Raw genomic sequence first — 22,503 nt, 5'->3', positions numbered from 1 at the left:
AGTTCACTGGTTTCCATGATCACGTAAATCACGTAAACACGGCACTGCTAAAACGTCAAATAGTGAACCCGTGCATAGGTCATCGGCAGCCACTGAATGTTCAGTGAGTGCTAAACGCTACTAGGGTGAGCGCAATCCCGCCGAATAACACACGATTGAGATAAACCGAAAATCAAAAGACACACGGAGTGCAATGAGAACCAACCCATACGAAAAAAAATCTCGTTCAGCTTACAGTCATCAAATGCATTGAGCCGAATGAACGGATTCGCACTCACTTGCACCATACAAATGACACTCAAGCGGAATCGGAGGGGAAAGTAATAATCGAGTGAATGTTTCCCATGCTTGCTCGCATATGTCGTGCTTGCGAGTAAACGAAGCTTATAAATCACAAACGTGTTCCAAGCTGTTAAAAAATGCGCTTTAGGAAAAAAAAAAAAAACAAGGTAGCTTTGCTCCGAGATTTCTGGTTTTCAAGAGTTTATGACTACCAACTGGCGGTTTACTATCGATATGATAAATAGACAATTGATTTCTTTTAAAAATCATAGTAGGTTTACACATTGTTTGGTTATTCACGAGTAAATGTTTGCGAACACCAAGCCTGTTCGCGAGTCTTTCATGTTTCTTTTGCGCTCGTTTACACTCGTGAGGTGCTTCGTGAAGCGAACAATTTCACTACTGAAGAGTTTGCCAGATCATTAAACAATAAGCAGATTTAGCGTAACAATCAGACGACACTAAATGTCTTCTTCCTCACCTCAATATATACTCACATTTTAAACAGGTGTCTAATCAATTATCCTTTCCTATCCCTCAGCTTTCCCAAGGAAGTGGCCAGGACAACTTTTTAGTGTTGGAAGATGCGTCAATTTAATCTAAGAGACAGAGATTTGTTCCAAATCTTTTTCTATGGTAACGAACAAGAACGAGGCAACCGTCATGTAGCGGTCTAGGCCCGCAGAAAAAAACTTATTTATGCGAATTGCTTAATGCAAAATCAATTTCCCCTTATTTTCAACCAAAATTTCTTGGGAAAATTGCGATGCAATTGGCCATATATTACTCAATAAATATTCTCAGATTTCATAAGAAATATTAACTCGCAATAATTTTCCATGAAACTTCAATTTCCTATAATATTTTTGAATCATTCCAACAGGATCTTTGAAATATTCAAGAACTCCGCTAAGGTCACTTTCAAGCATTTCTCTTGGCAGAGATTGCTTTAGAAGTTCTATTAGGGATTCATTATTTATAACTATATTTTCTTCAAAAATTACTACAAGATTTTTTTTGTTTTCAAGGAATTGCCTTGAATATGGTATGGTATTTTCCTTTATATTTTTACAGGGATTTTAACTGTTCACTCGAGAATGTTGATAGGAATTTGTAGCTAGTATATGCTAGGTATAAATCGAAGTACAACATCATAGAGTTTCTAGTGCGGTTCTCACACGAATTTCATAAAAAGATACTCATTGATTCCAACAGAGTTTTTAACAGAAGTCTTAATAAAGATTTTTTTAATTTATTCTTTGAAATTTCTCAAGATTTTATTGCATGAATGAAAAAAAATAAGTTTAATTTTTTTGAAGGTTTTTCATTTTTTGTCAAGATTTGATTCGGAAACAATCAAGTCATTTATTCAAAAAATCCTTTTCAAGTATTTAATAAATATCTTTTCTTGATGTTCTCCAGGATTTAACAAATATTTTTCCACCATTTCTTTAGCATAAAGTCCAAATATATTTACTATATTCTGAATTCTATAAAAAAAATCTTCCAGTAGTTCTTTTAAGGCAACATGAAGAATAAACACAAAGAAGGTAATTCCTTGAGAAATTTTTTCTTGGGTTGAGTAGAATGTTACTTTTTTATTACATGAGAAATTACTGTAGAGAAGTCTGGAGTAATTCTAGAAAAAACTCTGCGAAATTTTTGGAGGCAATATTTTTTATGTGCCCCGTTTGGCGTAATGAAATTTCTGTTTGTAATATCAATAGCTTTAATGTCGAAAATAAGTAAAACAACACAATTTCGAAAAGTAGATTATGTATGAATAAAATAAATTTATGAGCTCTACATCAAGAGCTTGAATTAGGCGAATTTGTATGAAGGCAATACCTAAACACAGCATAAATTTAACAGTTTTTTTTAAACTTCATAATACTCAATCAAATTTTATATTTTCATTAAAATATTTTAATAATGTTTGAAAGAAAGTAAAGTATGTGTTCGGAATATTGATAGCTTTAAAAACATTGTTTATTTAAACATAATGCCGGAGCATATCTTAAATACAGCGTATTTATGATTAAATTTCCAATCCAATAATAAAAAGAAAAAAGTGAAGTTCATGTAAAAAAAAAAACAAAAAAAAAATATTTAGAAATTGAGTGCCAATAATTATTTCCACATAATAAAAGCTAACTCAAATGAACAGCCAATTTTTTCAAGAATGTGAAATTTATACTTTGAATGTTATCAGCATTAAGGCGAAGTAGGCCGTCATTGAAATTTGTACACGTCGTAGATGATTGTTGCTAATTCATCTCACGATTTCGAATCAAAGAAAATCAGTTGGTTTTGCACTGGCACAGCTGAAGAAGTATCAACATACTTTATGCATGTTAGCGCGTACAGTGATACTTTTTCAAGTCAATATAAACTATCAAGTCTGAGTTTTATCACTTTGTAATGCAAGCTGAAAAGTCATCATTGTTGCCAAAACGAATGACGGGCTACTAAGCCTTAACATTTTGAATTATTGTAACTTGAAAAACTACCACGAACATCCTATATATGGAAGAATGCGTTCCAAAACAAAGGTTGATTCTTACAGCGCAAATTAAATTAAACACTTATATTTAGAAGAAGTTACCGCTTGAATAATAAAATTATTAATGCAATCTCCCTTTATCGTTAGGGGCCGTCTATTATCTACGTAAGGGTTTATGGGGGAGGGGGGATATGATATTTCTTACGTTCCATACTACACAACATAACTCATGTTCATGTGGCTTGAGCTACCTCATTTTGTTTTTCAGACGAACAGGAATATGGGGTGAAGTGTACCGTTATTTGTTCCAATTAATTTCAACATAACCCTGAAATTGTCGGAGGAATTGGAGAAAAACATGAAAAAGCCTGTCAAACCGAATAAATCTTTGTTACCAAACTTATTGTGCCAAACGACCATTATACCAAATCGCCATTATGTCAAACGGCTTTATGCCAAATGACCTTTATGCCAAACGATCATATGCCAAGTGGTGTTAAGCCAAACCACTTTATGCCAAATGACCTACTACCTCTCTCAATGGAATTACCTCAGAAATTTTGCCAAACTTTTGTAAGCCAAAATTTAGATAAAAAATCTACCATGGCTTGAAATCGAACAAACCCAAATCAACATATTTTTCTAAAAACTCAATATATAACAAAGCCTTAAAGTTTTACCGATATGGTCAGTTTATGAAACTTCGGTCAAAAATTATACCGTATACTGTTAACAAAAATGTCAAATCATCACAAAAGGAATCGCAAGAGAAGCTTCTGAAGAAATTACCGGTAGTATTTTGGACAAGTTTGTAGTGCTATCCATGGAGAAAGACTTGAATGATTTTTTTTAATATTTTAAGTTACCTGATAGATGTATCAAGATTACTGAAATAGTTTCCAAACTTAGTCCCAATAGAATCAAAGAAGAAACGTCTAGATGAACTCTTGAAAAGATTTTAAGGGGTGTCTCTGGACTAACGGTTAAATCGTTCGATGCTTTTGATTAGTAACTAGTGGTTCCGGTAAAATTTGTCCTGCCCCAAGTAGGTTGTTGGAAAACGTAACGGAGACTACAAAATGATACATTTCGTTTCTTCCATTTTCCCGACTTTTTAAATAGCCTTTCCTTAACTTCTTTTTCAAACAAACATGTCCGAGTCCTCGACAAATGCTACAGTGAAACAATTATACAAATCCCTTGACCCGTTCTCAAGTCAACTCGTGACAAACAAACATCACTCCATTTTTTTAAATAGAGAGATGTCCTGAAAAAACTTCTTAGTATAGGAAGATGTGAAGAATCCATGACAACACCTTAGAATAATTATCATGCAAAATGTTAACCTATATATTTTGTGGGTAAGGAAAGTGTTGAGTGAGATTTAAAAGAACTAGCATAGCAAAAATGGTTTCAAAGCATAATTATGCAAAAACTAATAGAGCTCAGAGCATCTTTAGGGGCTGTCCATTAACGTAAGGCGATTTTGGAGTTTTTCTCGAATCCCCTTCCCTTCATGGTAAGATTTTTTGTATGAGATTAAAAAAATGTATTGTGCTTAAGAAATTTAACGTACGTAAGACCCTTTACGTAAGTAATGGACGCAGCCTTATTATGGCCCCAAATGCCATTAAATGAATATTTGAATAAGATTTTATTTTTATTTTGTTCCATGCAATGAAGGATCGACTGTAAATAACAGTTTTCACGTCTAAAAAACAATCAATAACCATAACTTTTCCAAAACTCAATCGACTGCTATACTATTTGGAATGAAAGTCTCTTAGTTGAATAGCATTTGAACCAACATGACCTTTATAACATTTGTGTTGAATTGAGCTAAAAATGTTAAAACCAATCTCTTGCCCCACTAGTTCCTATGTATATGGGCTTTTTCCGGATATTCAGACAGATTCCTCCTCATGGTCATTTTTCCGTACAAAAATGTTAAAATTTGTATTGATGTGGTCTTTAGCCCTCCCCTCAAATGACCATTGCTCATCACATAAAAACGATGCCCTCCGCATCGCATTGAACATAGTAATTTTCCAAGAAGCCGGTGGATGATTGTTCAAAAACACTTCCTCCTCCCTACGATGGAATTCCTGGCTACGCCCATGTCTCCGCCATTAAACCAAGCAGCCATCCGCGCGTGCACGTGAGCCGGAATGAGTTCCTTTAGTTTAGTAGTAGGTACTTACCTACATACATGCGGCAGCGTGATCAATCTTGAACTCAGTCGGCTGCTGCGTGGGGTGTTCGAAGAATCGATAGGAACATTCCGTGTATGGGATTTTGAGAGATTGTTCTTTTTTTGTGTGGTATGGAATGTGTTTGAAAGAGCACAGCATCACACCTTGTCCAGAATGCTGAGAGCGGTATCCGGGTTTGTTGCGCACAAGCCATCGACAGCCGGATGCTGTGCACTTGACGCTGTTGAGAGGGTGTTTGACGGTGACGGGCGGCGCGGTGGAATTGATCTCTAATCTAGAATTGAACACAGGATGGTTGTGACCGGAAGAATTGGCTTCTGAGGTTTTTTTTTCAAAAAAAAGAGATAATTTCCAAAATAAGGCTTTCCAAATGAGAAAATTTATTTTCAAATTTCTTCTTCTTCTTCTTTGTGGCGTTACGTCCCAACTGGGACAAAGCCTGCTTCTCAGATTAGTGTTCTTATGAGCACTTCCACAGTTATTAACTGAGAGCTTTCTTTGCCGATTGACCATTTTTGCATGTGTATATCGTGTGGCAGGTACGAAGACACTCTATGCCCTGGGAATCGAGAAAATTTCCATTACGAAAAGATCCTCGACCAGCGGAATTCGAACCCACGACCCTCAGCATGGTCATGCTGAATAGCTGCGCGTTTACCGCTACGGCTATCTGGGCCCCAAATTCAAATTTGTTGTTTCTTAATTGGGTAACGCGTTGTTTAATTTCTTTTTGCAGACCTTGCCATATAATTTTCATAGCTTGATCGCGAGTGCGTTACAATTGCTTTAAACTCACGTTTTTTAGATGGATCAAGAGTTCAAGAACATCGTATATAATCACGGTTCGAGTTTTACTTTTCATTTTGTTATTATAATGCTCTTTGCTTTATCGAAGAAATTTGTTGAAGCTTCGACAGCATTATCAATATCAAGTTTAGTGTGCAAAGAAATGTTAACATCAAGATTACTATCGATGTATGTTTCATATGTATTCCAGTCGGCTCGTAAATAATTAAAATTGGAGCTGATAGGATTGAGTATCGCTTCATGGAATATTTGAAAAGTACAAGTACCAGGACATGATCAGAATCAAAATCAGGATGAGTAACTAGTTGGCTTCAAAGGTGACTACAGTCGATTAAGACCAAATTAATCGTAGAAGGGTTTTGAGAAGAGGGAAACGAGGGCTATCAGGGTATTGAATTGAGAATATCCAGAAGAGCACTCAACCAATAAAATCCTGCCGTTGGAATTGGTTTTTGCAAACTATTCCATAAGCGATGTTTTGCATTTCAAAACTTTAACTGTCCAACATACCACCTAAGTGCAACGGACATTGGTTCACCCACATCATGCATTTCCATAGACTTTGCAGCGTTTTATAGTAATTTAAAATGTTGTATACTAAACTCTTTATTGCAGCCTAGATAGCGAATGAAGATCTCAAAACAAGAACACAATTTGTCACTGTTATTTTCAAGCATGCTTGCATAAATCTCCGCACGATGCATGAGCACCAACCACGATTGGGATCTGAACGGAAAAGTACGAGAAGAGCAAAACAGTCTCACGCGCATAGGCCACCATAGGACCAGAAGGGTTCTTATCGCTCGTCAGCGATCTTGGCCCTCCTACAATAGGATGCAGCTGCCTGCCCTTCTTATGGAGCCCCCCTGCCATGAGAACATTAGGCAACGCGTTACATTCATTATTATTATTTGTGACGAACATTTCCAGCCATAAGCCAGTTACCTAGTCCGCCTTTGGTTTGGTGTGGAAGCCCGGACCGGAGAGGCTTTCGAAATGATAGTGGCAAAACAGACTGACAAATGTGCGCCATAAGCCACAAGCGACAAGCATTAACACTTGGGAAGGGGTCATCCATAAATTACGTGTTTTAGAGGGTAGGGGGTGGATTCATGAATTTTTTGACAATTTGCGCTTCGATTTTTCGCCCCGAATAACTCTATTTTGTTGTTCTTGTGCAATATAGGATTTATTTGTCTGCAACTTACAGACTTCTTCAATTCCGAGTGCTCGACTAAATGCTCTAGATGTAGATGGAATATCCTAAATGATAATAAGGACAACAAATCCAAATTATATTGAAGATTTCAAAATAACCCAGCTCAAATTAGTATGATAAATTTTCGAACTGTTCAGAGGAATACCTACATGGGGAAAAATGCAGCACTTTAAACTAAGCGATTATTCTTATTTGTGACCAAATTGAAGCATTGGGAGGGATTTATAGAAATCAGCAAAAAAAATGCTACGTATTTTATGAACGATCCCACAACAGACAACAGTGCCACATTTGCGGTTGCCATTCACAATCGCCGCGCGGTTTGTTTTTGTTTTACCTTCCGAATGACACAAAATGTTGAGACGGCAGCGGCAGCGCATGCCCCTATCAACAGAGCAATGAGCAATTACCCGGCGGCTAACCAGAACGATCGATGCTCGCCGCATTGTTTATGGCGCGATTTTTGCGAAACTTAAGTATGTATGAACCCAGAAGTTAATGTAGCTTACCTAGTTAAGTTGAACCAAATGACCGGATTGGTGATTTGTGGCGTCAAAAGGGCCGAAAAGTAGCCAACTAGTTTAGTAGGGCTGCATACACAATATTCCTTTTAATATCCACCATTATTTGTAGTATATAGCTAATAGGTGAACACCTGTTGACTTATACAAAAAAAAGTTATGTTTTGAATAGAAAAGAGTCCTTTGAAATCATTGTTTGCTTCTGTGTAGGATTTATCGATTAAGATTAAGCACCCGACGTTCGAAACCTCAAGTGCTTGCAGGTCCTCCTTGATCTTAGTCCATATTTCATGCCGTAGAGGACTAGCAGTCTTATGAGCATTTTGTACATGGTACATTTGGCTCCTATATCTCGGCTAAGGTTATTGTCCGCCTGCAGTAAGAATACGAAGTTAAGGACCTCTTCACCACTCCATCGATACGATCCTCAGCATGAAGGGTCCAAAATGCCACTTTAAGGATTTGTGTCGTTTTCTTCTAATGAGATCCACATTTTAACGCCATTCGAAGCCCTAACAGTAACTTTACAATATTTGCTAGCTACCATCATGACAACATTTCCCGAATTTGAGTTTTTAACGGGTTAAAATCGCTTAAAAAAGTTGGTTGAAAAAAGGGGATGGTTCAAAATGACCAAATGGAGTTGGTAGAATGCCATTTAGAATGGAGAACTAGTAGTTAGCAACCATGTTTCTCCATGAGTTTGCTCTGTGGTATGGTTGCATTTTGAGCTCTAGAATGAAACATTAGACAAAAACGGTCTTCTACAAAGTTGTTTGTATTAGTAAGGTCCTTTGTTTGGTGTTATTTAAAATTAGGGTGGACCACAATTTCATAGAAATTGTGTAACTAACTTTCTTATTTGTAAAATTATATTATACATGCTTCAGCAAAGTTGTAGACCATTCAATTTCAAGCAACTTTGCCGAAGAATTTTTTTTTTGTTTCTCTTAAATTGACCGATTTAGAGCTATTTTCCTACGGTGACATAGGTGGTTCGAACAAAACTGGTTTTCTGGCTCTAGAGTTTTCAATTCAAATTTCTAGTCAAAGTAGTCTATTAAACACTTTTAGAGCCTAAAAAATTGCGTTATTTGGTGAGTTGAAACTCGCCATCATTCCTTGCTGTGCGCTTGAACAAGCCAAGTTCAGTTTTTGGCAGTCGGTAGTGTTTTGGTTTTTTCTTCCCACCGCCCGTGTGGTTTTTACCAGTGCAGTATTGTACCGTAGTGCTTTAAACCGCGCATCGTGAAGGAAGCGAACCAGATTGACAAGGGTCAACTGGTATCGTGCCACAATAAACATTGTCACCTTCATCCCCCGGTGATTGGTTCCCCCCGTGCAATCAACAGCGAAGACGGTGATACGATTTTTGCCTACCTACGACGTGGAAGGCTAGCTGCTTTGCGGTCATCGAACGGGAACGGATAAGTAGCAATTTCTATACCTATCCATACTCTATTGAACTGCTTTGCATCTCCCAGAACAAACAGTGTTGCAGTTCAAAGTTGTTTTTCGCTTCGCCTCTGTCTCTCTCCGGAGCTATTTTGCTGCACGGGAAAAAATTCTGTGGTAAAATAACTATTTTAGCTGACTACGCCCATTCTTAAAATTACATGGAAAATTCAGACCAAATCTACTATGTTTACGGTACACCCCAGCGCATTGCTGGTACAATTTGACAGAAATAATTTACAACAATTTGATTCCAACTACGGACATAGTAAAATCAAGCGCATTTCTGGTCTGCTGAAAATTGCGGTGCGAGCGCTTAAGTTAACCCCCTAAAACGGTAGATCTTACCGCACAATTTTTTTGCGTGTGGCTCTGTTAGGGGAAGTGTGTACAAAATAGTCCACTGACTTTTTTTTTTTCTCTCGAAAAGTTTTGTTTTTTTTTTTTTTTTTTTAATTATTTTTATTTATTTTTTGCCCTTATAGGGGAGGTGTGTACAAAATAGCTCACTAATTGATTAGTTTTTTTCTGCTCATTTTTTTTTCTTCCGCATTTTTTTTTTTTTTTTTTTTAATTTTTGTTGATTCGGTTGCGGTTGGATTTTCCCCGCAATGGACGAATCGGATGGAGGCGATACGCCTCCTAAAGATCTCGTTGCTCGAACGCGGTTTTATCAACCGTCCTTCGGCTGGGCCTTGGGTTGTCTATTTCCGGCGCAAAAATAAGATTTTGAATGTGCTCTCGATTTCCAGAGAGCTGACGCGTAAATATCCTGGGACCGTTATTCACCAAGTGAAGCAATCCAAGCTGCGTTGTAACTGCACCTAGTTACAAAGCAGCGAACGAAATTGCTCAGCAATGAGGCTTGTTACTGTGGAATACTTATCTACATTCCCTGCACGAGAAGTCGAGGTGGAAGGGAAAATCATCGACGCGAGTCTGACATGTGAAGACATTAAGACTGGCATAAGGCGTTTTTGAGAACCGGTCCAATTCCTGATGTGGCTATACGGGATTGCCAAACAGTTGCAATCAGTTTCCATGGAAGGAATAAGAAAGTTTTTCGCCGTCCGCCTCGTTTCGAGTGAACTTTTCCTGGTTCCGTCCTCCCGAAATTTGTTTGCATTGATAGTGTTTTTTTAACCCAGTGCGTCTTTACGTGCGAAGGTATTCAATTGTACCAACTGCAAAGCAGCTTGGCCACAGTGCTAGCTTTTGCGAACAACAAGCCCCGTTGTGGCAAATGCAACCAAGCTCATTTAGAAGATGCTTGCACACAGGAAGCTGAAAAATGCAGCTACTGTAGCAAGGATCTGCATGACTTGCAGAAATGCCCGCATACAAAAGACGCATTCGAAATGAGAGTCGCTCAATTGTGAAGCGCTCCAAGAAGACGTATGCGGAGATGGTGAAAGCTCTAATCCGCCTGCAAAAGAGTCTTCATCAGCCATCCCAGTTGGTAACTCTTTTCAAGAGTTGTCTTCCGATGAAGCGAACGACGACGAAACCGATGGGGGAGATTCTTCGGAGGTACACGCACCCGGTAAAAGAAAGTCTCCATCTTCTCCGGGATTGCGCCGTAAGGTATTAAAATCTTCCCTCAGAAGTTGCCTAATTCCAAAGGTGGTGGGGCAAATTTGAAAATCCCGAAGAAACAGGTCTTTGATGCTTCCGTTCCGTGTTGCCAGCAAAGATCTGCCGCCCCCGCCTCCACAGATAAAATACACTTCGAAAAGAAGCTCTAGACAAGAAAGCAAAAGAAATGCTACTGAAGCTCCCTCGCTCTTCCTCAAAAACCCCCAGGGCCAAGCGAGGTCTGATAACTTTTACGGCTCTTGTGGATCGCATATGTATGCTCTCGGAGTTTTCAGACTCATTCAGGGGCAATACCTCGACCTTTTTCTCCCCGCAATAGAAGAGTATCTTCAGGGAATTACTTATTCCATGGCCGCCTCCTTGCTTTCGAATCATATGCTTTCGATGGATAATTTCATCGAGTGAGGTACAAGATATGACACTGTGTTAGCAGTAGGAATTACTGTCATAGTCTAAATACCTAAATTAGACACATTTTAAGTTTTTGCTGTCACATTCCGATTGTGATATATTTGCACTTTGTGAAACATGGCTTTCTTCTGAAGATGATCTTAACTTCTACGATTTTAACATTATACGCCAGGATCGAGATGATAATTACGGGGGTGTGCTTTTAGGGATCAAAAAGTGCCATTCATTCTACAGAATCCCCATCCGACTCATCCAGGCATAGAAATCGTTGCTTGCCAATAAGCGTAAAGGGTAAAGACCTTTGCGTAGCTTCTGTTTATATTCCTCCAAGAGTTTCAATAAACCGCCGTCATCTCTGGAATGCAGTCTCCATGCTCTCATCTCCAGTTTTAATACTGGTGATATGAACTCACATGGTACTGGAGGGGCGAATCTTATGACGATTATAGAGCGGCTATTTTCTATGACTTATGCGACGATTTCAACTTGAACATTTTGAACACAGGTGAACCGACACGTATTTCATCCGACGGCAAAGGAAGCCGTCTTGACCTGTCTTTAGGATCAAGCTCACTATCATTCGATTGCATGTGGAAGGTTATCGATGATCCCATGGTAGTGATCACTTGCCCATAATAACCTCTATCAGAACTAATTGTGAAAGGTCAGAACAGTCAATTCAGGTTCCTTTTGACCTCACTAGGAATATCGATTGGCAAAAATTTGCATCAGCGGTAACTTTTGGTATCGAATCATTCAACACTCTCCCACCGTTGGATGAGTATCGATTCCTAACAGAATTGATTTATAAAAGTGCATTAGAATCCCAAAAGCAACGAGTTCCAAGTGCATCCTTCAAAAGACGACCAGCCACACCTGGTTGGGATGATGAATGCACTCAGTTGTATCGAGAAAAATCTAATGCCTTTAAAGCTTTTCGTAGATATGGTACCTCAGAACTTTATTTAGAGTACTCGAAGCTCGAAAAAAGACTGAAGAATCTTATTAAAGCGAAGAAGCGTAGCTATTGGCGACGTTTCATCGATGGCCTCTCACGAGAAACTTCAATGACGACGCTTTGGAGAGTGGCTCGCAACATGCGAAACCGCTCATCCTCAAATGAGAGTGACGAATACTCCAATCGTTGGATATTCAACTTCGCAAAAAAGGTCTGTCCAGACTCAGTTCCAGCTCATCCGCCTTTTTGGGAAACTCCAAGAGACGATGCTTTGGATAGACCATTCACTATGCTGGAATTTTTCTATGGCTCTTCTTTCAACAAACAACTCCTCTCCGGGAAGCGATATGATTAAGTTCAATCTTCTTAAAAATCTCCCTGATATCGCTAAAAGACGGTTGCTTGACCTGTTCAACTCATTCATGGAACACAACATTGTTCCACCTGAATGGAGACAGGTCAAAGTAATAGCTATTCAAAAGCCTGGGAAACCAGCGTCTGATCATAATTCGTACCGCCCGATCGCTATGTTATCATGTTTAAGGAAATTGTTAGAAAAAATGATCCTATCCCGACTCGATCATTGGGTCGAATCAAACAACATGCTTTCCCAGTACACAATTTGGCTTTCGCAAGGGCAAAGGAACAAACGATTGTCTAGCGTTGCTTTCATCAGATATTCAACTAGCCTTTGCGGACAAGGAGCAATTGGCTTCGGTTTTCTTGGACATTAAGGGCGCTTTTGATTCAGTTTCCATAGAAATATTGTCAGGAAGCCTGCACAATAGTGGACTACCTGGAATGTTGAATAATTTCTTGTACAATTTGTTGTCAGAAAAACACATGAGCTTCACTCTCGGTCAACTGACAACTTCCAGAATTAGCTATATGGGTCTTCCCCAAGGCTCATGTCTAAGTCCCTTGCTTTATAATTTTATGTTAAAGATATTGACAACTGTTTGGAAGAAACCATGCACGCTTAGACAACTTGCAGATGATGCTGTGGTCTCTATGAAGGGTCCACGAGCGGAAATCCTGCAAAGACCATTGCAAAATTCCCTTGATAATCTATCCACTTGGGCTAGAAACTTAGGGATCGAGTTTGCTCCGCAAAAAACTCAACTGGTTGTATTTTCTAGGAAGCGGAATCCTGCCCAACTGAAGCTTAAGCTTTTGGGAACAGACATCGACCAGTCTTTGACTTCAAAATACCTTGGGGTCTGGTTTGATTCAAAAGGCACTTGGCGAACCCATATTAGGTATTTAACGGAAAAATGCCAACAAAGGATCAATTTCTACGAACAATTACCGGAACATGGTGGGTGCTCACCCGGAAGACCTCATAAAACTCTATAAAACAACCATTCTCTCTGTTCTAGAGTATGGCTCTTTCTGTTTTCTCTCAGCAGCAAACTGCCACCTGATTAAATTGGAACGAATTCAATATCGTTGTTTGCGTATCGCCTTAGGGTGTATGCACTCAAACACATAATGCGAGCCTAGAGGTTCTGGCAGGGGTTTTACCGCTACAGAACCGATTCTGGGAGCTCTCGCTAAGAATACTGATCAAGTGTGGAGTGAGCAACACACTCGTTATCGAAAATTTCGAAGAATTGCTCAAACTGAATGCTCAGTCAAAATTCATGAGAGTTTATCTCTACTACATGTCCATCTGAACATTAGCCTTCCATGTTACAACCCCCCCACGTGTACGCTTCACCAATGACAGTTCCTCTGTTGAATATGATCTGTCCATGAAACAAGCTATTCATGGAATTCCAGATCAACTTCGATGTATTACTATCCCACGTATTTTTAACGCAAAGTACCAGAATGTCGATTCCTACAGGAGATATTTCACTGACGGGTCCCGTATAAATGGATCCACTGGCTTCGGTGTCTTCAATGAAACTCTTCCGCCTTCCGAAAACTTCAGGAACCTTGCACGGTTTATGTTGCTGAGCTGGCAGCAATCAACTTCGCTTTGGGGATGATCTCAAACATGCCCGCAGACGCACTTCTTCATCTTCTCGGATAGTATCAGTTTATTGAGGCTCTCCGATCGATGAAACCTGTAAAGCATGCATCTTACTTTCTTACAAAAATAAGAGAGCAGATGTGTGCACTGGTCGAAAGATCATATAAGATTACCTTTGTATGGGTCCCCTCACATTGCTTAATTTATGGCAATGAGAAGGCGGACTCTCTCGCAAAGGTGGGCGCTGAGGAAGGTGAGATTTATGATAGACGAATTTCACACGATGAATTTTTTTCATTTAGTACGTCAAAATTCTCTTCACGGTTGGCAAAGCGATTGGCTAAATGACCAACTGGGACGGTGGTTACATTCCATAATTCCTAGAGTTTCCTTGCGAGCCTGGTGGAAAGGTTTGGACATAAGTCGAGATTTCATTCGCGTGATGTCAAGACTTATGGCCAACCATTACTCGCTAGATGCACATCTACACAGGATTAACCTCGCGCTGAGCAATATTTGTAGTAGGTGTGGTTCCGGTTATGATGACATCGATCACGTAGTTTGGCAGTGCCCGGATATGGACGCCTCCAGAGCGCAACTTTTGGATACCCTTGCGGCCCGAGGTAGACAACCCTATGTTCCAGTTAGAGATGTGTTGGGCACCCGCGATTTCACTTATATGGTCGCAATTTACAATTCCTTCGCTTGTCTTGTATAAAAGTTTAATTCTCTTGTGTTCTCTTCTCCAGTTTTTTTTTTCTCTGTGTTGTCCCTTTTGTGTTGGATTGAGGATCCTGGCCATCCGGCAGACGAATACCGGCAAGAAATTGGTACCAACGCCATGACACGATAATAGAGCTACAACGCTTTACCTCCCGGATGAGCTGCAGAGAACCCTAAACCCAATCCTTACCATGTCCTTCCCTTTCAAAATTGTGACCATTAACCTCGAGTTGCCACGAGTACCCTGGCTCCATCCCATACTAACTTTGGTAATGAAAATGTAAATAAATTGTAAATAGTACAAAAACGAACTTCGGCTCCGTAAAGCGTTACACGCATTTGAGCCCAAATAAACGAACTAGGAAAAAAAAAAAAAAAAACTCGCCATCTCCTTCCGTTTGGGAGTTATTGTTGTTTTTCTCTCAAAAACATGCCTACTTTGATTTGAGAATATCTCTGATTGGGGCAAACATGAAAAATATCTTTTGACGGCATTCAAAAGACAGAATAAAATTGTATATTATATCAAAAAATGACAGATGTGTTATTTTTGTAACTCTTATAAAATGGCTTGAAAAACAAATATTTTTTATAACAAAAACTTTAATAACTATTGAACTAAAATAGATATCAACAATATTTTTACATGAAAATTTGCGTTTTGTTAAGTTCTAAAAGTCGTTCATATACTACTTTGCTGAAGAATGTATAATATAATTTCTGCAAATGAGAAAGTAAGTTACACAGTTTCTATGCAAATGTGGTCCACCCTAATTTTCAATAACACCAAACAAAGGGCTTAACTAATAGAAACAACTTTGTAGAAGACCGTTTTTGTCTAATGTTTCATTCTAAAGCTCAAAATGCATCTTTCCGCGTAAAACTGATTCCTGGACCACTGTGTCATGTCTTCAGAGATCCGGCTCCTTGCATGACACCCTATAGTGAAATATTGAACAAAAGGCACGAAATTCTTTCACTCACGAACTGAAGTGTTCACCCGAAATCTTTTCGAAATTCAACACTCCGTCAATCGTCGCTCCTTTTATTATTTTGGCCTTCGCAAGAAAACTTCTCTCTTCCATGATTTCCTTTAGCTCAATACGGTCGATAATTTCGCATGCCGCTTACTTCCAACGTATTCGTTTGCAATAGGTGACGGACGAAGAAAGATGATTTGGTATACCGTGCTGTATCAATACCCGGACGCTTAAGCAGAGACGAATGTTCAACCTCTAATTGAAGTTAGTTTGATTGGGATCTAATTAAAACTTTTTTCATGTAACATACAGTTTCAACCCTTATTTAAGGCGAAGTAGGCCGTCATTGGAATTTGTACGCATCGTTGTTGATTGTTGCTAATTCATCTCACGATTTCGAGTCAAAGAAAATCAGTTGGTTTTACATTGACACAGCAGAAAAAGTATCAGCATACTTTATGCATGTTAGCGCGTACAGTGATACATTTTCAAGTCAATATAAACTATCAAGACTGAGTTTTATCACTTTGAAATGCAAGCAGAAAAATCATCATTGTTACCAAAACGAATGACGGGCTACTTAGCCTTAAGTTGAAATGACGAGTTTTCCCATAAAAGATACAATTTTATCATTAACCCCTCTACCGGCAGCTTCATTTTTTACCGCAAAATTCAAATTCAAATCGTTATAACTTTTTTGTTTTTCAATATTTTTGCACCATTTTTTCACAAGTTTTCAAAAAACTCTTCTAGTTTTAGGATCTGTGTCGATATTGATCATTGGTCATCTGGTTTTGAAGATATTCCAAACTTCCTTGGGGACCGACCCGTAACTAGAATCCCCCATTGATTCCTCTGGCTCCGGTTTTTTTTTATCGTATTCAAATATTCACTCTTCGGAACACTACATTAATGAGAGTATGTTGTGAAAAAATGAAGCAATTTGGTGCAGCCGTCTTTGCGAAATGGCCATTTAGGTTTCTGGAACCACGCTGGCCAAATAAAGAACATAAAAACTTCAAAAATCATCATATCGTAATTTTCAGATATCTCCAAGAATACTAAACCGCTTTGTATGATTTTTTCAGAGAAGCTCCTTATTACCTGGTATTATATAGCCCATATTTTATTTTTTGATAAATTGATCAAAAACAAAATAGCCGCCAAAGACATTTTATATGGAACATGTCGGTCCCCCAAGGAACATCGGAATATCTTTGAAACCAGATGACCAATAATTAATATCGACACGGATTTCTAAACAAGAAGAGTTTTTTGAGAACTTGTGAAAAAAATAGTGCAAAAATATTGAAAAACAAAAAAGTTATAACGATTTGAATATTTATTTAGCGGTAAGAAATGAAGCTGCCGGTAGAGGGGTTAAAATCGTTAAAACATTGGGGCATGCCTTGTCCTTAAATCCGGACCACACGATGCAAGTCATGTCTTAAAATCCGGACACCGTCGAATCAATATCCGGGCATATACATTAATATGGAACATAAGCAATAAAACACTACAAACTGCATCAGATTAGAGCTATTGACCCTATTTTTGAGCACTCGATGTCTGTAGGTGTCATACAAAATTACAAAGTGAGATAAATGAATAAAAAACTGAGTTTCGATTACTAGAATGGAGTGCTTCGAGATTCAAACTGTACGAATTAGACGTTTCCCAGGTTTTCTGCATATCTAAACATTTCTATGATCACTTCTATCACAATCTTTGAGTTTTTTTGTGGTACAGATGTTAATTTCATAATATAACCTGTTAAACATACTGTAACATCATAATGTCTGGATTTAAAATTACTTGCTCTCAATCCCGGACATTCTTTTTTCACACCGTTAATCAGTTTTCTCACAATATTTCACGACCGTGGTACCACAAACCCGAGTATCTATAGTTTCATGAACATCTCTGCTGAAAACACTTCTTGAGTATTACAATTCAGACACATTATCGCGAATTAATAACCATCAGTATATTGTCGAATGTTTCACCAAAACATCTTGTGAGCAACGTAAAGACCTTCAACCGGAGTGACTATTTTTGTGTTTATTTTTATTAATTGATTGACGGGGTTGGTGGTCTAATGGCTATCGCTTCTGCTTTGCAAGCAGAAGGTCGTGGGTTCAATCCCAGGCCCGTCCCTTCCACATATTCGTAACAATAATTTCTAATAGCTGTCTTTCTCTATCTCTCTGCGTCATTATGGCGCAAACATCATCAGTTTTATCTATCGCTAGAATTGATTATATCGACTGAACCGCTTACCACAGTGGTATCCATACGGTCGAATACCTCATCCACCACTAACAAAACTCTTACTTCCAAGGTAGCTGTTGGAAATGCAGGAGATTCTCCGGTTTTCTTAGTAATAACAGCTAACTAATTAACTTCCTTCCTCTCCCCGGTGGACATAAGGACGTGGCCGGCGCCGTTATCAATCGAAAAATATCAAGGTAGTGTGATTGTACATTGAAGATGGAAAAAGCATAAACCCAAGCTTCATCTGAGTGGTTCTCTGTGCAATATCACTATCCTGATTGATCACGGAGTAGCAACTACGAAGTGTATGTTCCATCAGTTGATCGTTTTTGATCGTATTTTTATTATTTGATTGACGATGGTTACTATATTGCAAATGATTTTAAAGTGATCAGCGATGTTGAAAGTAAAAGATACGAACAAAACAAACGTTTTATCAGTTATTTTAAGGTGAAGATGAATCGAAGCCAAACCTCAAATTTTCAAAAGCACAAATCTGGAGAACCGAACACCCGTTTGAGCTGAAAACTTAATCGATTGGTCACCACCAGCTAGTGACCAATCGATTAAGTTTTCAGCTAAAACGGATGATTGGTTCTCCAGATTCGTGCTTTTGAAAATTTGACGTTTGGCTTCGATGCATCTTCACCTAAAATTATTCTTATAACATGTTTGGAGTGTCCGGGTATTGGTACCGTCCGGGTTTTGATGCATCACGGTTGTACTTTTTTGGCGGCACTTAGAATTATGCTTGCTCGATAGTTCTCACATTCCAGCTTGTCGTCTTTTTATTTTTTGAAGATAGAGGCATATAATCCCTTTTCTTCCATTTTCTCCAATCGCTGTTCTGTCTCCCGGATTCTGACGATTGATCGATGCAGACAAGCGACCAACTTCTCCGGGCCCAAACTCAACGTCCGAATTATTTCACATGCATAATAATCACCTCATACTTCTGCAATATCGCAGTTTGAAAAACAAATGCAAAAACCGTCATTTAAATGGAAATCAATCTTTCAGGAACAAGGCAGGTGAATATACCTAATTCTAATGATACACAAGAATACTAAAAGCATGAATATCGTTATTTCCGGCCACGTCCATCTTTTCCGTAACTTGGGGTAGGGGAAGCACATGTTGATGTAGCACTTACTTAAAAAGAGGCCACCAACTCAGCCATGTGCTACGGAGCTAGAGGTTGTGAGATGTATATGGTCAGGATTTGTCTGAAAGGTGGCGATATATTGTGCGAATTTGTTGTTTAAGTGTTTTAAGTTTAATCATTTGAATGCCGGCAGTCAAAAGAGAATACAATAGTTATTTATTGCATGAATAGTAATTGCGCCGGTAGAAAAAGGAAAAAAAAAAGTCTGACGATTCCCTAGCAAAGTCGGAAAAAAACCGTTAAATAAAAAAAAGCATCCACGCCCATTGTAAGCTGCATAACATCGGCATATTAAACTCCGAAAACAAACGCAAAAACAAGAAACGACCACACGGCAAAAAAAACGATCTGGAAGGGGCACAAAAAATCCAAAGGGAAACATGTAGTCCTGGAATCTAAACGGAAAGTTTAGTAGAAATTCGATTCTTAGTATAATGAAACAAATTCACCGGATTGATTCTCAGAAATTATGGTTGGGAGCTTACGGGCAACACATAATTTCGGACGATTCCTTACAAAGCTTGAAGCGGTATTAATCTAGCTGATTCGCAGTACCGAGAACACAAGTCAAGAAATCAGTTTCTATTTATAATTTTTTTCACTATCACTTTTGTGAGTATAATAATTGTATTTTAAAATAACATACGAGTGGCGTAGCTCCAGCCGAATCATTAGCGGAATCGCAGAGAAAATATTTTGAAAAAAAAAACACCTGCGTAAATGATATGCAAGTGTCACTGCCTACTACGATCTACACAGTACACGGTGGGCCATATGCACGCCAAATTTTTTATAAAATTTAAAAGTCTTGAATATCTTCGTCCCAGCATCCCAGCATGATCGAAAAATCCACACTGTAATACTAAGATCAACATTTGAATCACATGATCATTAGCGTCGCTAGGATTTTTTTCTGGAGGGGCCTAGCAAATACTTGTTTACAGATATGTCGGTCGTAATAATCACGACTTTCTCAAATTTTGTGGTTTTCACAGATTTGTATTGCATTTACTTTTTAAATCTAACTTCAGTGATATTTTTAAATTTAAATTTTGTTATGTAAAATATTCATTCTTTTTGTAATCCAATCAAAAATCCTTTAAAAATTCTAGCAAAAAACTCACAAGAAATGTCTTTTGTGATTCCACTTTTTTTTCAGATATTCAACCATGTGCTTTGTAGAGATTCCCTTGAGAATTCCAACGGGAATTTTCAAGAACTTCTTTATCAGTTTTCTCTGAGTTAGTACTAGGATTTCCACGGAAAATCATTCCCAGACTTTCTGATCTTACCAGAAAATTTCCCGAAGAATCTCTATGGATTTGCGTAAAAAAAATCATGAAAAATTCTGCCAGAGAATGCTTTAGATCACCAAACAAGGATTCAATCCACGAATTCTTCAGACAGTTCGCCAACAGTTTTTTTCAACTTTGCTTTTGAAGTTCTTCCTAAAGTTTCTCTACAGAACTGTTTGAAAATATCACAGCAAAAAATATCCTGACTTATTATTCTTCAAGGTGTTACTCTAAAAATTCCTCGTAATATTCAACAAGAATTTCATGAGCAATTGAGAAGAGTTCAATTGGGAAAATGTTATTCATGACTTCTCAAAGCTGTTTTCCGCAGGTCTATCTGTATTTTTTCACTTTTAAATTATTTTTAGATTTATCTAAAATCAAAGAGCAGCGTCCAAATATTTTTTCAAACATTCCTTTTTAAGAAATGTTTGAAGAATTTAAGCATTCCTATCAAGTTTCTAGCGGAATACGTTCACAGTTCTTTAAAAAACTCTTCCACAAAAAAACATTTTCCATGTAATTTGCTCAGGGATTCCTTAAAGAATTGAAGTATTGTTCTCCTTAGATGTTTCCGAATCATTTATCAGAGATTCTTCATAGAAGTTCTATCAAGTATTATTTTAGGTTCTAGAAATAACTCCATTTTTTCTGAACGGTAATCTTAGGGTTCCTTGATAATAACATTTAAAATTTATCCATTATAAATTTGTTGGTCCAAAAACCAGAGTTGGTTAATATCGATCATATCAGCTGACGGCTGATGGTCTAAAACTATCACTATCACTTGCGAGCTATCAATATCACTTTGTTTTGACAACCAACAGCAGTGATGCGACATCGCACTCTAGATCATAACACAGCGTAACAAAAATGACATTTTTGCGTGTCTCAAGAATCAAATTATGTGTCTCTAGTAGATTTGGAGTTGCTGAATCTGATGCCATTCTCAGAAATGTTCCAGCACGTCACAATTTTTAGCTACAGGTCGCCAAAGTTGCATAAAACACTGGTTTAATTGATGTTTACATGAAATTTTAAGTACAATTTATATAAGTTTTTTGTAATCTTATCCACCGAACATGCAAAATAGAACTTGAACTTTCATTTCAGATATAATTTAATTAGAATTGCACGATTAAATTTCAATTAAAACGATTTTTTCAACATGCTTGCAGTCTCCATAGAAAATTCTTTGTTTCTCTTATATGGCAAAATACAATACTTTTCAAAACTATCAAAAAATAACTTTTCCGCATCAAAGTATAATAAACATTGATGAAAAGTATTGTTATACTCATAAATCTTGAATTCTATGGCAAATTAAGCAAATAAATTTCCGTACAAGCTGGCAAACTTGCATGCAAGTTGGCTGAAATAGTCAATTTTTGCATTTTCAACAGTCAATATCTCAAAAACTAGACGTGCTATGATATTTATGAAAACGGCAATGGATTCAGCAACCCTTAATTAAGTCAATAGCGGTATTTTGGTGCTGGAGACAAAAACGTGTTCCGCAGTGTAATCACTGCGGAAGGAGTGATCACGTGGTAATTATCCATGTTATTACTATTTTTCAGTGACCAACAAATAGTTTCAATCTATCTGCAATACTGTAAAAAAATATCGTACTGATTAATTGCCATTTTGACTGTTTAATTTAAGGCTAAACTTAACCCATCAGTGATGTCCATAGTCTATCGCCATCAATGCACTTGTGATGGAGTAAACAGCATGATGTTGATGTGATATAGATTGATCAGAAATGTATCGCAGTCGGCCTGTACAAATCAGCAAATTTCAAGCGTTGATAGTGAAGCGAGCAACTCTGCCAAAAACTACTCCAGAAATATTTCAATATTTTTGGGGGTAGATTTCTAAAGAAATACATACAAAGATATGTTTGAAAAACTTTGTTGCTAATATTTTTAATAATTGCAACTTGAATATAATTCGGAAAAAAAAACCCAAATTCCTTTCGTAAAATTCAAGAACCAAACCGTAGAATTTCTGAAACTTGGTTACAATGTACCTAACAGAAAAGCTTAAGAGGTTATTATACTGCCCATAACTGCATATTTGTAACATTCGACAAAAGTAGGCATTGAGTAAATGGGATACCA

General features: G+C 37.8%; 1 protein-coding gene across 1 annotated transcript in view; it reads left to right on the top strand.

Annotated features, from left to right (window-relative positions):
- The window catches only part of LOC5571808, a 191,995-nt gene that overhangs the window by 72,765 nt on the left and 96,727 nt on the right, over nucleotides 1-22,503 (top strand). The window lies entirely within an intron of this gene.

This window comes from Aedes aegypti, chromosome 2, assembly GCF_002204515.2.
Source record: "Aedes aegypti strain LVP_AGWG chromosome 2, AaegL5.0 Primary Assembly, whole genome shotgun sequence".
Taxonomy (NCBI): Eukaryota; Metazoa; Arthropoda; class Insecta; order Diptera; family Culicidae; genus Aedes; species Aedes aegypti.
The sequence above is the reverse complement of the archived record's forward strand: the minus strand, read 5'-3'. Positions and strand labels throughout refer to the sequence as shown.